General features: G+C 39.2%; 1 protein-coding gene across 1 annotated transcript in view; it reads right to left on the reverse strand.

Moving 5' to 3' along the window:
- kank1a (KN motif and ankyrin repeat domains 1a) overlaps positions 1 to 18967 on the reverse strand; it is a 73679-nt gene that overhangs the window by 40743 nt on the left and 13969 nt on the right. The gene's annotated exons all lie outside the window — the stretch shown is intronic.

Consider the following 18967-nt stretch of genomic DNA (forward strand, 5'->3'; position numbering starts at 1 on the left):
TATAATTATTTGCTGTTTTTCTGTGTCATATATTTATAAAGTGTATATGTTTTGGTATTGTTAGATGGACAGAACAAGACATCCGGGTTCATACGACACTATATCAGCACAAAAATAACACAACGTGACATGACAACTGACAAACGATGCATCAACTCAAAAAGCAAAACGACAAGAAAATCGATTTTTTTGTACTTTCTCTCCCATTTCTGTGTAATGAATGTACTGCTCAAGTCACTGTTACATAAAAAAAGTCAAATATTACTGGTTCCAGCTCACCAGTTGTAAGGTTTCCCTGCTTTTCCATAAATGTGACAGTGAGCTAAATTATGTCTGGTTTGTCACTCAGGTCAAATCATCCCCTTTAGGTTTTAGGAAGGATTTTTGGACATTATATTTTTAACATTAATAAAAGGAAATAATCATCAGATAAACTGTTGAAGCAAACGTGATCAGCTACTCAAGGACACCAACTAGCGACTTGTTTCTCCAGTTTTTAATCGGCAAAAAACTATTCGTGAGAGCACAAAATAGAAGAAGGAGGAGAAAAACTCTGGATTGCCAAGCATTAAAAAAAGCTTTTCACGAGTCACAACTTTGGTAGCTGAAGGTGAATCACCCGCATCCCAAAGTCAACTTTTAAACCTCACCTTGATGAATAAGTGGGCATGTCAGGGATGTCCAGATCGAGTTAATCCTACGCTGAATTAACGAGAAGCATCCAGAAAACGGTCACATGATGGAAGCTAAGTCAGGTAATAAATGTAGAGATAGCAAGGCTTAAGTAGACATTTCCAATAGTCTCAGTTTCTGTTTTTCAAGGCTAAGATGCAACCGTAGAATTGTCAATGTGGGTGTCAGCAGTGCTTCCAAAAGCCTCTGTTTTACGGGTCTAACAGGATGAAGTAGCGTGGATACAAGGCGTAGAGGTAGCAGAAGGTACGACTTTTAAAATAAAAATGCATTAAGTGTAGATGCAGCCAAAGGTTGTCACTTGTTTACTGAAATACAGCACGGAAACAATCTAAGGAGGAGAGAAAAGAAGATCACAACAATCAGGACACTGATGCAGATCTGAACACCATCCAGTGCGTCTAGACTCGTATAAAGTGGCCCACTTAAGAAAAAACACTCGTCAGGATGTGGTGCGACAGTTCACATTTTCCACTGTGAAGTTCAGCTTTTGTAATTTGTGTGTCAACACTAAACAGCACGAAACCTTAAGGGAGGGCTGTGAGGGTTGCAAACCAAACCCGCTGCGCTGAATATTCACCGGGGCTGTTTTTCCCCTAATAAAAGCAGCGGCTGCAGCTTTAATGGAGGGAAAAAGCCTTGAGAGAAACTTTTTATTTATTCGGGGCATCAGAAGGAGCCCAACAGCATGAAAACATAAACTGTGTGAGCAGCAGCATGTAGAGCGTTTTATCCCTTTGGGGTTTACAGACATAACTGTCTCTGTACACTGTTAAATAGGAAACGGGTAAAGAAAAAAATAAAATATCTGAAAATTTGGTCCCAAGGGTGCCAGAAAAAAATATGGTTAAACAAAACAGTGGAACACGAACATTCATTAACTGTAAAAACTGTGAAAATAACAGCAATTACCTGTAAAATAACTACATTTTAGCTTATTTATATCCAGTAAAATGGTGTAATTGTACAGTAACACACTGTAAATAAATAAATACTGTTTGTAATTTTAATGTGGATGTTTTAGTTTTGTACAGTCCACATGTAAATTAATATTTTTGTGAAATTTAATAGATATCTGAAATTTAAATAATAGTTCAATTAAAAAAATCGCAATTTTTCAATCCTTAATATAATTTTTTTTCATTTCTAATAATGACAAACGTGTAAAATAACAATGCATTTTGCTGATTTAAATACAGTATATTTTGTAGTGAAATGTAAGAGAATAAATTACTGTTTGTGAAAATACACACTTTTGATGTGGAATTAATTTTCTTTTTGTGAAGTTTTACTAGATTTCTGTGATTTAATAAAACAAGGAAAACCTGTAAAATTAGAGCTTCAAAAGTTATTCATCATTTTTCAGTCCTTAATATACATCATTGTTCTTTCGTATAACAACAAGCAGCTTTAAATAAAAACATTTTTTTTGCTGATTTAAATACAGTAACTTAGTGAAATTTTGTACGAGAATAAATTACTGGTAAAATATTGATTTTTGCTGTGGACTTAATGTAACTCTTGTTTTCATATTTTGTGCAATTTTAAATCTGTAAAATAACAGCTTCAAAAAATTTGTAAAAAAAAAAAAAAAAAAGCTTTGTGGATTTGAAATATAGTAGAAACTGAAATTTTCTGGTCAAAAATTGTAAAGCAACCAAATACTTTGCAATGTAGACATTATGTACTGTTTTGGGCTTTTTTTATTTTATTTTTTTTGGGACTACATATTATCTGTATTCTGGCAAAACAAAGTGAATCAATAAAATTAAGTAAATTATTTTTTTTTAAAAACATTTAAAAAAAAACAAAAACAAAACACATTTTACAGTGTAGGAATAGAAATAAAACTCTGTATGTTTCATGTGTGTAAGGTGTACGTGTGTGGACGAGCATAATTGCAAAACAAGTGGTGGCTACTTGTCGTCTCAGCTCTGCATCTGGCCCTCATTAGGAAATGCCTTTGAAGCTTTGGAGGAGAAGCTGCTGTGCCGACCGTGGAGAAGACGCAGGCCGGGTGAGGAGGCCAGACGCCTCAGCGCTGACGTCCTCCACCGTTTGGCAACGTCGGTCGGCGCGCTGACCTCGGCCTGTGCTGTCCGACGGTTCGCTTCCCTTTGAAGTCCTGCGTGAGCCTGCTGAGCTCGGCTGCCCCAAAGCCTTTCAATTATCCCGGAAAGGAGGCAGGAACATGCAGGAATGAAAGGATCGTGTCTTCCACTTTATGAGTCTACTGTCAGGAGGGTGGCGTTTTCCCCAGAGAAGAAGTCGCAGGGTCAGAGGCGGAAAGGAAAACGCTTCCAGCTACATCTGGCTGAAAGTAAAGACTTCCCATCTTCGGGGAGGATGAGGAAGCTTTTTTCCCAGCAGAACTTTAATAGAAAACCGTCTGCTCAGGGTTTGCACTGAATGCAAAGTTGCAAAGAGAATGTAGAGACAACGCAGAACTGATTTTACAGCCATGCGAGCAGCTCCGTTAAGGAGAACTGCACGTCTTCCCACTAAGCCCATAATGGAGCGCACTTTTCTAGGCGTTGGCAAAAACTAAAATCTCAGTGGATTTAAACTTCATCGCAGATAGTGCACAAATAAACCTCGTTTGCAGTTTGCGGTGACCCATCCACAGTTTTACAGAATGATTTTAGGACCATGGCGGAAAATTAGCAGCAGGAGCGGCGGCACCAGAGTCAGCTCTCTTAATCCATCTATTGGCTGCTGTTGTGGAGCTAAATGCTAACAGGCTGACGTTTAGCTTTACCAAGTCATCAACACCATGTCATGTGTTAGCATGCAGACATTAGCTAATTTTATGCCCGTTTTGTTTAGTTTAGTCTCGTAGTTAAAGTTTATTCACAGTTTGTATATTGCACATGGATCTGATACTGTGCTACAGTTTAGTTCTTTAAATTACACTTGAGTTTCGCATTGTTCTAATTCAAGTTTAAATGAATTCATTGTTTTACATACATCCTCCATTGTTTTTTATTTGTATTCCTACATGTACATGATACATAACACTGGTTTTGATAGGTATAAGAGAAACAAACTTTATTATTATCATTATAACTATTTGGATTATTGATTGTCAAACTAATGCAGCGTTTGTGTTTTATATCTTTAAAAAGTGATTATCTTCTGGATATAGATCAATAAAGTCAGGTTCAGATGACACCATATCAGCACAGAAACAGCCTGACATTAGAGCAAAACATGAGCATCAGCCACAACAACAACCGAGACAGCAGCTCAAGCAGCTCGCGACAAAAACAAAAGCATTTCAACTTTCTGTCCCAATTGTGACCACGTCCACACCAACAGGAGGACACGTAGGAACCAGTCAGTCTATTCTGCCCTCTTGGTGCAACCCACAGATTAGTTGGTGTTTCCTTCTTTTTTTAGGCTTTTCTGACAACAAGACAACCAACATATACACATTGTTTTTACATTCTTGTTCCACGACTTGGTCCATGCCACCTCCGTTCCGATGCAGGTTATGAAATATGGCAAGCTATGACTCATGACCAACGCAGGTTTCTGCCAAATCACAGTAACAAAATGTGACTTTATCATCACCAAATCTGCTCCTACAGCGAGTATCTCTTCACATACATCGTAGACTGAACCATACACAAGACGCCCCCATGGATGTTATTCAGTATTTTCTGACATTTGCTAAAACTGAATTGGTTGAATAATCAAGACAATTATGAGAAGATTAACTGGCACAACTGAGCCTGTGACATAATCAGCCCACTGAGGCTAATGACAACCTTAATATTGTTCTTAAGCAAAAGTAGCTTGTTCTCTGCTCTTTGTACTGCATCCAACAGTAATGGGCATTAACCACAGATTGTACAAATCCCAAAAGAAAACACCCGTGTCTGCAGAAACTAGAGAAAGCTGCACAAGAAAAGTTAAAATCCTGCATGCAAAATTTTTAAAACAACCACTGTACCTTTACAAATGGGTCCAAAACAAACGAAAAACACAAATCAGCAGCTGCAAAAAAAATAAATCTTGAACTATCGTCTTCAAGAAACCATCAGGAAAACCCATGTGATTGTCCACAAGTGGCCTGAAAACAGCACAGAAGTCCACCAAGTCGGATGATGAGTCAAGCTTCAGTCAGTCCTGCTGCTGTATAATCACACATCAAGCTATTTCTGCTCCTATCACTTTCAACTCGCTGCTATTCTTCCTCTGCTGCAGCCACAGGCCTCATGCACGACGATAAACACAGGATTCAAGTACGACAAGCATTTGCTCAATTAGGACTGTAATTATGGAAATCAAAGAAAATTATACATACACTCCGGTCATTATGTTCCTAACCATCATTCATTCCTGACTATTTCTACGTCATTTTATATCTTTCAGTGAATTTGTACAGCATGTGTCTGGAAATAGATCCTCGCTATTTGGAGTATTTGTGCATAAAACTTCTTGCTTTTGAGCAAAAGATTCAAAATTACAGAGCGTCAGATCGAACCATCTGCGAGACACATGCAGGGAGCTCTAAATCCAGCTGAATTTTAAATCTGCACCATATTGCACTCTTAAAAATCCACCAGCAGTCGGCTGAAATGCTTTGCAAATGCGGGAAAGGCTTAGGTTGGATTGAGAAATGTCAACTTCAGAGTGTGAGTAAATGACCTGCTTTTGCTTTTTCTCAAGGGGTTAATTTGTGGGCATGGAGCAGGTTAACCTGTAGTTAACAGACAGACAGCATGAAAGACAACAAAGCTGGCGGCTCTGAAGTACTGTGGAAACCAAAGACGCTCAAACCACGACACATTTACACTCAGAGAGGCTGAGAAGAAATATTTAGAACCTGCTGCTCTCAGCACAAGTTCAGTATATCTGACTTGCACGCTAAGAAGCTACATCGCCATTTTCATAGGTCACACTTCCATCCATCCGTCTTCTTCCACTTATACGGTGTCGGGTCACGGAGGCAGCAGCCTTAGCAAAGCCACCCAGACTTCCCGATCCCCACACACCTCCCCTAGCTCTTCCGGGGGGACCCCTCGGCGTTCACAGGCCAGTCAAGAGACATAATCTCAGGTCATACTTGTACATGCCTTTTTAAATGATATTTCTATATTTGCAAATGTCCTCCTGTACTTCTAAGAGAAAACTGACCTAGTTGACAACTGACAATAAAGGGATTCTATTCAATTTTATCACTGTATGTTCACAAATGTAATCCTGCTAGTTTTGGAGATGACAGTAGTTTTTTTTGCATACATTACAACCCATCGAGCAGAAGTTGTGGCTCCAGGTCGACCGGTTAATTGATAACGCTCTCCTCCGACCAAATTCTCACTGGTCAGATAATCGCCGGTGTTACTTTCATAAGAAACAAAGCAGCCTCCCAGGATTAATCTAGCATTTCCGACTGCTGGATCAACTTATTCAACATTTACTGAATGTTTACTCAGAGTTGACGCCAGCTGACACCACGCTAAAGAAGTTGTCTGTGGCTGCATTTTGTTTAAACTGATGTCCAAGAAGTTGAGTGTAAACTTTGCAGCTCAGCACCCAACGTGGCAGCTCGTATACAGACAGTGAATGTGCTTTTCATCCAGAGGTTTATGCACAACACTGAATATGTTCTTTGTTGTTTTTCCTCTGACTCTGAATGAAACAAGTGGAAACAAGCTGACACTCAGAAACTGTCCTCCATTTTCATTGCAACTTCTTGCATGCTTTACGCCCATATAGGTGCTAATATATGCATCGTGTATTATTAGAATACACTTATCTGTCCTTTTAGCCTCTACCTTGTTAAACTCAGGAGAGGAGAACACATATCAGAAAGGTGTCTTTGACTGCAGTCCCTCTATTTTAGGAATGTGATTTATCTGGTTCAGCCATTTATCTTGACAGCTGCTCTTCAGAGGTGCACTCGTAAGAATTTGGTGCGAGTCTGTCGAATGCAAACAGAACGGCAGCAGCAGCAATCTGCAGGTTTACCGGGATCCTCCCTCCATCTTTCCTCAGCGAGGTACGAACAAGTGAAGCTGAGACTTCAAAGGCAGCAATAAAACATGTGAAAGGAAAACAATAAAAACAACATCAGTATCTCACACCGCTTTCTTCCACCGTATCATTGCGTGAGTTCTTTGAAGCTGTGGTTATGATTACCCTGACACATGCTGCTGCTGCTGGATCATCGCCTGGTGGGATAAAAATGTGGCAGCGCCGAAGATTTATTACTCAAGAGATTCACTTTTTCGCCTGCAGCCAAAGAGCCAATCAGCTACTTCTGACATGCTACAACTAAAGTTTTGCCAGTTTGTCTCATCTTTGATTGCATCAATCACATTTCGCCTTGGGCTCGTTTCAGGTGATAACACTTAATTTGTTTGCAAAGAACAAAACAGGTGCAAATTATCTGCATGAGCACTGACTTCTGGAGGAAGTTCTGAATGAGTTTCAGATCATTTTCACTGTAACAGCTTTAAAAGGTATCGCTTACTGTCGTGTATTATTTTAACAAGCCTTGCCTGCTCTTCTTTCACTGAGGTAATGATCAATCCTCAGACATCCAGGGTTTGTTTTCACCTTTCTGACTCTCTGCTCGCTCCAGAAAGAGAAGGATAACTTTACCCTTAACTACAGACACTGCATGGTGTATCATTAATCAGCCTATTCAGCTCACTGCTGCGTGACGTCGCCTTGAGCAGAGATTTAGGAGGTCGTACACTCAGTGCAGGACACACAACTCTTCTCAAACCTTTTCCTCTAAACACACTAAATCCTCTAAATCCTGCTGACAACATCGCCCCCTAGAGGAAAAAGGCAGCTCAGATCCAGAGAGCATGAAAAAACTTCCAACAGCAGGAATAGAAAAAGTGGAGGTTAGTAAAGCATGTTTCAAAAAAGTAATCTTGCTTGTAAAATGCTTCAGTAGATTATGAGTTCAGGTCCAGATTTGAACTGCAGCAATATTTTTTATACACAGCCTGTCACGTATTTTCTTATTTCATTCATGGAACTGTTTCTGGTCAATATAGTTGCTTGTTTTGTCCAAGCAACAGGTCCATGATGATATGATATAAAACCTAAAAATGCCAAAAAACAGTCACATCTGAAAGACAAAATTTGGTATTTTAGACACGATAAACTGTTCACCAAAACAGTGGCTGATTTAAATTTCTGTCTGACTGAAGAAGTAGGCATCCAATGTGCTCTGACCCAGATGGGAAAACAGATTAAATAGCCAACATTTTTAGTTTCACTGAACATTATCAAGACATTTTGAACTTCTGTCTTGTTTCTGGTCAATAAAATTACTTGTTTTGTCTTAGAAACACCAGAAATAATCAATGTGCAACGATATAAAACAAGAAAAAGGCAAAAATCCTCACATCTGAAAGGCTAAATGACTAATTTAGACATCATTAACTGTTTAACAGTATAACATTACTAACTAATTTCTGTCTGATTGAAGGAGAAGCCATCTAATAAGCTGTAGTCCAGATAAGAAAACAGATTAAATAATGTGACTGAATGGCACTGAGACCTTTTAGAGTATTTTGCGCATCTTTAAAAGTGTTTTAAAGCTCTCAGGGGGTCCCAATGAAGACATGAAGTGCAATTCTTGCAGCCTCTCTTACCAACAAAGAGTCGAGTTTTGACCTGGTTTTCCAAACAGCAGCAGATCCACAGAGGTACTAAAGACTAAACCTTCATTTTGTCTTTTTGATTCTTCTACTCTGCTTCTCTCCATCATCACCCTCCTCTTCCTCAATCACTTGTCCATGCTGGTTTGGCCTATTTCGAAGCTCTTTATCTGTCCCTTTCAGTGGTTCAGATTGTCCTCCTCCCCCACACATGTCCTCCTGCGTCCAGCCCGCACTTGACCAAGGACAAGCTGGAGCCACTTATTTGTTTTGCTCTTGAGTGGAGTCACTAAGGCGGAGGGGAGCTATGGGCGGGTGAACACCACCCACAGCTCCATGCTGGGGACCCTCCTCTATGGGGCACCGCAAAAAACTAGACTCAAAGTGTATCTGCAGTTTTATAGGTTGAGCAGACCTGAGATCACAGCAGGACAATAGCTTTGGTGCAATTTGCTCGTTTAGATGTATTTTGAGCATTTCAGAAAAAAAAATTTATTTGTCCATGGAGCAGAATGTGCAGCCCCTGAACTGTAAATATGATGGGCCAAAACATGCATATATTAATGTACAAAAGGGTGACATTATACAAACATGCACTCAGTGGCCACTTTATTCAGTACAATCACCTTTAATTTAATCCAACTTTTATGGCATCTATCAAATCCAGCAATCTCTGTGCTCAGTGCTGGTTGTACTCAGTGAGGCACAGGGTTATCTTAGTTTTTGATAATCCTATAGAGTGAGAAGTAATTTGGAAGAGCGACTGGTAAATGTCATGGAAAATCATGGAGGGAGTTTTTAGCTCCTTTTTTCCCCTGTTGAAGAAAAGCTCACACCAGTAACTTGATTATTAAAATAGTTGGCAATTTTTATAAAACTAATCAATTAGTCAATGCAGCTCTTATATTGTAAGTGCTAGAACAAATAATTACAACCACTTCTCTGCATAATTCAGGCCTCTACCTTTAAGTATGACTGTAGTAATAATCAGAAACATTTCCTCAAATGTACACATTTCCAACAAAGTCAGAAAACTGGTTTATATTCTTCAAAAGCAAAATTTCTGGCAGACCTGCTGTAGTGAGTTGCAACTCATTATACCTAATATAATGGCTTCTGAGTGAATCAAATGTCAGCGAAATCACTTCACATTATCCTGTTAATGTTCTACACAAATCTTTCAAAATGATTTTGAGTAAACGTGTTGAATTTGTCGAGGTATCAAAAAGCTTCAACCAGACTCCTGCAAACTATCTAATAAATTTGAAGGTCTGGCACTGAAACATCGCAAATAAATGCATTTTTGGAAGTTAAGACAGTGTGTGACAGTCTATTTGAAATGTTTATTAATATGCTCATTCCTCTCCTATGCACCTGTCCCATGAAATAAATGTGCAATGGGTTAACGTTTACGTTTTTGTCTACTGTAACACACGGCAATACTGTCTGTCCTAAGTCTATAGCTCAAGGATGTCTAACACGCAGCTCTACTACGTTTCTGTACGTTTCCTTCAAATAAGAAGTCTATAGCTCCGGTGGGAGATCGTCACTCCCCAACGCTTTCGCTTGTGTTGTCAACTCGCTCAAAGAGGCATTGTGGGAGAAATTCCCCATCTTAAGTGCTCCCATGTTTGCTTTTGTGCCAAGTGAGCCCACTCTGCTGACCTTTTGGAGACGGACCAATGAGATCCGCCGCCTCATCCTCCGCTGCCCTTCTCCTCGGACAGCAGCCAGACAATGAAGAACAAGCTAATTAAAGTGATGACAGCATGAAGGGGAGGACAGAAGCCTCCACTAAACTTTTGTACCAACAGACCCTGAAATTAACTGCCAACACCTGATTTCTGTGAATCCAACTCCACATTGTCACCTTTAAAACACATTAATCTGTGGTGTCTGTGTTAACGGGTCTGCAGCACAACAGATAACTATGTCAGGAATGTTTTTGTCTGTATTGATTAGACATTTTTTGTTGTTTTTTTTTTTTTTTGTTCCGCCCGCCCCAAACACTTGAGCTGCTGGACCAATTATGGTGTTAATGAGTCACACTGTGCTGGATTACTGCCAGAGGGAGGCGGAGGGATGATGCTGGTGCTGCTGGTGGACTAATGTGTAGAGATGCAGTTTGCTCAGGGACCCACATGATCAAAAGCTGCAAGTGGTTGTTTTGTTGCAAGCTGTCACGCAAGCATGTAACCTGTTGTACTGCATGTAGCGACACTTTCTTTGTATTTTTTAATGGCTGTGCATCATTCTGCATTAGTGAAAGTCATGATTCCACTCTCACACTGACTGGACATGCTCCAAAACTGATGCAGAAATACAAAGCAGACACAGCTTCAGGGGTGTTTAAACCATCTTCTGCCTCACTTTATGACAGTTTTCCAACTATTTACAAAATCTAAATTACGACTACAGAGGGAACCCTAACACAGAAGGAACAATTCAAGGTTTCTGGATCCCTGTGCGCTGGACGTGCATGTCGCTGCCTTCAAACAATAAGTATATGTTGGTTTGCTACACAGACAGCCACATTGCTCTTTCTGAAAGGCTGTGACTGTGCACTTTTTACAGGATATATAACAGCTACTTAGAATAGAATAGAATAGAATAGAATAGAATAGAATAGAATGCTTTATTGTCATCAAACATGGTGCATGAAGAAATTTAAATCTTAGAGATTGGCTGTAGCACCATGTTGTCAATTGTTCCTGAGATGTGTCTAATGCTAGGACAAGCCTGATGCCACAGTTTTTTGTACAACAGTTCAACATAGTGCAGGTTTTCTGGAGAATTTGAGCTTTCTCACTGTGTTTGGACGCATGTACGAATCAAAGAACCTCCAAAGTTCTGCAGTGACTTCTTGAATTACAACTCTTTTAATGATGAATGATAAAAAGGTGTGGATGACAGCAATGTCTTTGCACAGCCTCACCCCAAAAGCAAGCATTTGCTTTGAGCATCATTTGTTTTCCCTGCGTATGCACGATTTAAGTTGGCTGTACATAGGGGTCTGTAAATGGATCCACAGGGACCATCAGTGACACTGAAAGCCTGAATTGGCTTTAAGACATTTTTGTTCAGCATTCACGACATAATCAACACCCAACAGGATGCTCTTTAGAGAGTAGTAGTGAGTTTATATCAGCACGAACAAGTGCAATGTTGGAAAACTCAGTAAGTGATGCATTAAGTCAGTTTACTGGATTATTACTTGCAGATCTCAGGACTAAGAAAGCATGAAAAGTTACAGCTTCACATAACCTTAGATACTAGTAAAAACCCAAACTGAAATTTATAGATGTTATGCTGCAAAATAAGAATGATCAGCACACAAGCAAAAACCATAAGTTTAAAAAAAAAAGAAGCTGAAACTGCCTTTTTGTTCACACATCTGTCATGTCAGGATTATGTATTATGGTATTTATGAGCAACAAGTTGTGGAAAAGTTCCAGAAGCCGACACAGTTGAAAGTTTTGGACAAAGCTCTGAGTGTATCTTAACTGTACCGATACTTTTATGCAACTACTTCTTTGGAAAACAGATGAAAGGAAAAAGAGCTGCAGAGATAAAACCACAACACTTTCAGGGTCACATGCAGCAGGCCTACACCCACACATACTTACTGGTTTCTTACAGTCCCTGTCAGCCTGTTTTTTTCTTTTCTTCAGCTTATCTTCAAACAAAATATGTACAACAAACTTTTTTCTCAGTTTGTCTTTTCCAAGGTGTTTTAGGTTTAGCTATACAGCAGACTTACAATAAGTCTCTGGTTAGCTCACAAGCACTAAAACCCTTTCTTTTTTTTTTTTTTTTACAATAAAGACACAACACCAATGTCCCATGAGGAATGAGTGGAATCATCCTAAATCTGTTATAACCAAATTTCTCAAAAGAAATAACAAAATAGATGTAACTTTAAGGATTATGCATTTATGGAGCTCACTTTCAAAATCAATCAGGACTCCCTCAGGAGCCTGGTTTTTATCTCTAGAGGCTCCAGCTGTGCCATGGTTCAGGTCCTGGGAACAAAAGACACCTGCCACATTCAGCAGCTTTCAACCACAAGAAGAGCATGAAACAGCTTCCACAGATAACACGTTTTCCATTTAACGTGTTATCTGAATCGTTAAACCGCTTGGCTTCTGAAAGCAGTCGGTCGTTCAGTTTGATCAAAATCTCCAGACCAGTGTCATCACCCAGACATGGACACAAGGCAGCAAGTAGTGTGCAAACAACAAGTATGTAGATTTGAACCAGGCACACTGAAGCACCCCTGGAACACGATCAGACACTTAAAAATTGTTGAAAATGGTTCAACACAGGGTCTGTTCTCAATTTTCCACCACATGCAATGATGTAACTGTTACACAAATAACATCCAAACACACAAAAGAGTCAAAGCAATAAAAACACTGCATATTAGTAGCATAAACTTCTTGTAAGTTCTGTAGTTTTAGGAATTTTTATTAATAAAAATCTAAAATAACAGCCTGTAACGCTAATAAATTCACTGGAATCTTTCAAATAGTTGAATTCATGAACTAACACATTCGTATCCAAAAAAAAAGCCATTAGAGTTGGAGAAAATGTTGAAATGTTTCCAACCAATCACGGCAGTCTGACAACCAATGATTGTCAATACATTTGCAGAGATATACAATACTATTCGAAAGAGGCCGATGGCGGCAGATCAGTGTTTCCCATGCAGGGATGTATTTGTTGTGGACCACAGCGATATCAATTTTCAGTTTTATTACTATTTACAATGAGTCAAATCTTCTCTGGATGCACACTGTGAATCTAAACATGTGTGGGAGGAATTGTTGTCAGCTGGAATAAATTCAGAGTCGATAAATGGTTCTTATCAAAAACGAGTCTGTTTTGAGCACAGCGCTGCCAATCAGAGAGATCAAACTCTTCAGTTAAATTAATATAAGTATGTTCATGGGGGTATCTTTGCAGATTCGTTCTTCCAAACTAGGGCAGGAAGACCTCTGGTTCTAAGCTACATGTGTTCATTCTTGGGTGAGCGATAGTTGCTAACTAGCCTTTACTGTTCGGACCAACTCTGCAGCGATGAGAAGAGGCAGAGAGAAACCGTTGTCACGTTGCATCAACCAGACTTTTCTTTGATTTTCTGCAGCAGTAAACACCGTATACGACATCTGAATTAACTGCTATCTTGAAATTAGGAATTATCTATACACCGAATTGCTGTAAATAGTGGTTTTATCACCTCTTTGGCTCCAGCTATGACCTGTTCATTTAATTCCCGCATTTGCAACTAAAGCGGACAGTCACTAGTAGCGCATGCTAAACTAATAAAATGACAAATCACCCCCTCCCTCAACAAACACTTAACAAAAAAACAAAAACGAACGTTGGTAGTCGATATATTCATCCAATCGCCCAACCCTCAAAGCAATCCTCACAATGGCGGCCACTAAACAAGAACAGTATTTGCAAAGTTCTAATACAAGACCCAACAGTACAAATATGTCTTTGATAAGAAATTATTATTAATCGTCACATCGTGTAACAGTTGACAAGCTGGCTAGCTAGCATTAAGAGCTCTTTCAGTCCTTTTCAATAACTATTAATTAATGATAAGGACAATCCTGACAACAAAATCCTGGCCGGCGGCCTGTGTTAGCATGTTTCAAACTTACAAATGTTCACCAGAAGTTCACGTAGTTCAACTAGTTGTGTGAGTTTATCAAAAACAAAGCAGATTTGCAGTCTCATTGAGTTACCTCAAATATACAAGTAATTTTCAATCAGATAGAGGCAGCACAGAGTTTAACATTTTGCCTTCATCAGAGCAACGTTTCTCCATCACAAAGTGTCAAACAGAGTTTATTTTGCAAAGGATCACAGCTGAACTTGACGATGCTGTTGTTCCTTTTTTGCAGGTTGTTCTGTATGAAAAAAGATCCAATTTAAATGTAATGTAAAATATATTCACGTCCATCTGTTGAGCACGTCGTCCCCAGCTGGCCCCGACGCTGGCTGGCTTTTGTGATGCTCTCAGCTGGCCTCATTGTTTATCACAGAGCGCTCACGAGCATACTGCTTAATGTGGTGACATCAGTGGCTCGGCCTGATTAACTGGCTTCAGTGTCATTTGTCATCAGGGATATCAAGCATGCTAATCTGGGGGACTCGGCGTCATCTGGGACGCCTCGCAACGATAAAGCAACTAAACTGCAGTGATTAAGAGTTTATTTGGCCTTCAGGGGGAACACGGGTCACCTTACGCATAAGATCGCAGCAATAGAAAGTCTAACATTGAATTCGGTAAACTAAGAGGCCGGAAAGGTGACTGAAGCTCTAAAACCCTCCATTTAGCCCTTATTAATTCACAGTCTTCCCTCTCTGAACCTTTTCATTGAGATGAACCTCTCGTGTTTTTCCAGGAAAAAAAGGAGAGGAACTCAAGGTTGGACTTGAGAAAAGAAAGAAGACAAGAGAGGAAGGGAGGCAGAGAGAGAGAGGACTAATCCCATTAGCTAAATGATTTGTTCCACTGAGAGAGAGGGGGAGAAATGGGGGAGGAAGGGGGATGTTTTTAGGCAAATGACAGTAGCAATGAGGCACAAACTTCCTCCAAAAGGAATCCCCTCTCTTTTCTTTCTCCCTGTTAGCATTGACAGCGCTGAAAGCTGTCCACATGCCACTTTATTCCCAAATTTGAAAGTCTAATTTATTCCCAGAGGGGGAAACGATGAGGAAATACAAGAAGAAGAAGGAAAAAAAAAAAAAAAAAAAACAAGAGGGAAAAAGGACACTGGATTCACACACAAAACCACGACACACAAAAGATAAAGTGAAAAAAAGTCTCATTATGCGCCTTTGGAGAAAAACCTTGATGATTAAAAACCAATGACTGTCTATGATTAACAAGATTAAAGCAAAATGCTAGTATCGCTAACTTGAAGACAAAAGGCAGTTATCACAAGATGCCTGAAACAAAACAACCAAAGAAATGTATTTGAATCAAATTTAATTTAAACTTTTGACCTGCAATGATTCATTAATTGTTGTCAATCATTTTGACAATTTACTATTCAGTTATGAAATAAAGTCAAAATTGTTTAAATCCAGCTTCTTACATTTGAATATTTTTTGGTTTCTTACTTCCCTATGACAATAAACTGAATATTTTTTGGGTTGGGGACAAAACAAGACATTGTAGGGACGTCATCTTGGGCTTTGGGAAACACTGATCAACACTTTTCACTGCTTTCTGGCATTTTAAAGACCAAGCAACTAATCGATGAAATGAGCTAATATCTGACTGAAGACAATTGTTGGTTGCAGCTCTGTCAGTATGTTGCGTCGACACCCAGTCCTGCACGTACATGTGGAAAAACACTGCATGCAGCACAAACCAAACACTCAAAACAATCTCTGACAGCCTGACAGACACTTGGGCTGTTTCCATTCGCCAAGAACGACAACAAAGAGGCTCCCTGTCTTCTTACAGTAAAACTTGAACAGGTTCAGGAAGTCGTTAAAACAGCAAATGGCTGTTTAACTCAGTGAGAGGCCGAGCTGCTGCAGGTGAGGAAAGACAACAGGAGGAGTGTCGCATGAAAGCTCAAACTTTGTAGGCAGTTTTCCTGCAGAACCAGTAAGTTTTAACTGCAAAGCAAATAAAAATAAAAACGTTGACGTGTCACATGTGATTAACCACTTTATACGGTGATAAATTGTGAAATCAAGGTTTTCTGCGGTATTTTACAGCAGCCATGGGAGCCAGATAGACCACCTGTACATGTAAAAAACACTTATATAATATAAAACATTAACCTTTAGGGTAATTGGGCAGGGTCACTAGTTTACAGAAATTCTATAAAATTCTAATTCTATATAGTTAAAGGAGCGTTGGTGATGTTTAGGCTTCTTGTTTTGTCCAAATGTTGCTTCAGTGAGCAAAACAACCAAGAAAAAAACCTCAAGGTTACGCACTATGAGGCCTGTTCTGTACACTTGCAGTGGCTTTTCATGTGCTTTTACCTTTTTGATATGATAATAAATTGAGCTTTTTGTTGTTTATGACACCAAAACAAGAAATTTGAGGTCACAACACCTTAACTTGAACTCTGGGAAATTCTTATGTGCATCTGGATGTTTATATAAAGTAAATGCTTAACAATTAATTTCATAGATTATGGACAGATTCATACATAAAAACAGTGTTTAGCTCTCTGAACATACAAAATACTCTGTTTTGCAGTCTTGTGTTAGACCAAAGCGGACTACAGAGTAAGTTATGGATATTGGCTACCATGAAAATGTTGTATATTTTCACATATTTCACGATAAAAACATCCCCCGGACATGTTTAGGCCCTGTTTGAAAAAATGTCAGCTCGGATTGGTCGACCAGAGGAAGCTGTAATAACTGTGGGACTAACTAATGACTTCCGTGTCATCCTTTTCATTATCTTGGCCTCAGCTCGCGGTCACAGGGTCAGAGGCTACGAAAACAGTAGCATGCCTTCATAGGTATAATGCAACACATTGTATTGTGTTGGCAGTGCAGGGCCGCGAGGAGGCGAAGGGGGGGGTTGTCTTCCCAGTGGGAGTCGTCCCGGCCGACAATAGCGGCAACATTCCACTGGAAACACTGTGGCATTATGGCCGCCCTGTGTTCGCCGGGTGGATCTCCACTTCCACCAAAACAAAGGGATTAACTCACTGGGTATTCTGGGAATTTTTAATGTCACCTTTGGGAATGATTCAGAGAGGGGGAAACAAGAGAAAAACAACAATTTCTACAGTGCTGTCAAAATGATTCAGCATAGCTTTTATTGCTCATGAAATGTCATGTTTTGTTGGACAAAAGTGTTTTTTCAGAGACAAAACCACGGCCAACAAAAGCTAAATTCAACAGTCTCATTATGTGCCTTTGGAGAGAATCTGTATGATTAAAAACAAATTACTACATATGAATAACAAGATGAAAGCAACAAGTCTAGAGCTGTCTGACTAAAAACTGCCAAAGAAATTAATCAAAATTGGACCATGTTTTGGTATAGAGATGCAAAGAATAATCGGTTAGTCCTTAACAATTAAAACACGTAATTATTTCCATGAGCGATTAAATAGATTTTGTAGATTGGTATGATTCAGCATTGGTTTTATTACTCACGAAATGTCACGTTTTGTTCGACAAGACTGTTTTTTCAAGCAGTGAGTTTTACATTGAATGTCTTTGGTTGCAATGTCAGAATATGAATATATAATACTTTAATCTTATTTGATTATCTTCTTGGCTTTGCTAAACACAAGGAGTTGGGCATTCGTTTTCAGAGCAGCAATAAACCAATTAGTTGCCAGCTATTCAATCAATTCCTACCTATTTTGATCATCTAATAATTGGTCTGAGTATTTTTTTTAAATAAAAGATTTATATTCTCTGATTTCAGCTTCTTAAATTTTAATATTTTCTTTCTTTTTTTTTTTCTACTGTGGGTAAGTGAACCATTTTATGGCAAAATGCTGGTCTAGTCAGGTGCTGTTTGGATTTGGCTGCACATCTCCTTGAGCTGGAAATGGCCAAAATGGATGCTTAAAGACTCTTGAGTGAAAACAGGTGTGATGCTCAGTGAAACAGTTCATTTTAGCATCATAGTGAAATATGTAAAATGGTCTGAGGCTCCTGAAAAAGCAATGACGCCTAACTGACAAACTGTCTTTAATTAGGTCCCATAAAATGTATTTTTTGTACTTTATTTGGATTATTCCGTTTTACTAAAAGTGCCTGTGGCCTTTCTCATTTGGCTTTGACTTGAAACATTTCGCCCAGTTTGTAGGAAACATCCACATATACATATATATTGTGTATCACCAGGGTAGCACCTGCCCAGAAGGCATCATCCATTAACAAATATTGACCTGAGTGGTGGCCTGTGCTCTGCTATTATTTCAGCTACACTGGAGGCCCAGAACAATCAGCATTTGCCAGGGCAGAGGTTTGGTGACAGATGTCACTGAATATGTAAAAGAGTTAGACGAAAGAGGAAGACAGCGCAGTTGAATCAACAATGAATAACAGATAGAACTGATACCATCAGATAGCATTTATTATCTGTGGCAAAAACCTGGCAAGAAGACAGGTTACCACAGTGTCTGTTGTTATTCAAATGTCCTGCAAATATGAGTTCATTGGAAAACTGATCTCCATCACTCTGCAACTCTGAAAAGGCCAATAACACATAAATATGTTTGTTATGCAGGGTTTCCATTTTCAGCGAGAGAGAAACTAAACGCACATTGTTTGTGGGCAAACTAACCATTCTGATGAGTTTGTGATCTGCAAAACGCAGATGCAGTTCAGTTTCTATAGTAATAAATATGATAATATATTGGCTGAGCAAAAGCATTATAGTACAACATCCAGCTTACAAAGATCCCATCTGAAAAACATCCAAATCTTTTTTTGCTATATTTCCTATTCCTGGTCTGCTAACCAGCTAGTTCCTGTTCGGAGTCATAGGAAAACAAACATCTTGTTCCAAGCTGAGGTAAAAACTAAAGGAAAAGGCTGTTTATTTTATCTGGACTATTTATTTAGAACAACAGCTTTCTGGCTAATTCACAGCTAGCTGCTTTGCCACCGTTGTGCTAACAGGAGCT

This window comes from Stegastes partitus, unplaced genomic scaffold (genome assembly GCF_000690725.1).
Source record: "Stegastes partitus isolate 25-593 unplaced genomic scaffold, Stegastes_partitus-1.0.2 Scaffold71, whole genome shotgun sequence".
Lineage (NCBI taxonomy): Eukaryota > Metazoa > Chordata > Actinopteri > Pomacentridae > Stegastes > Stegastes partitus.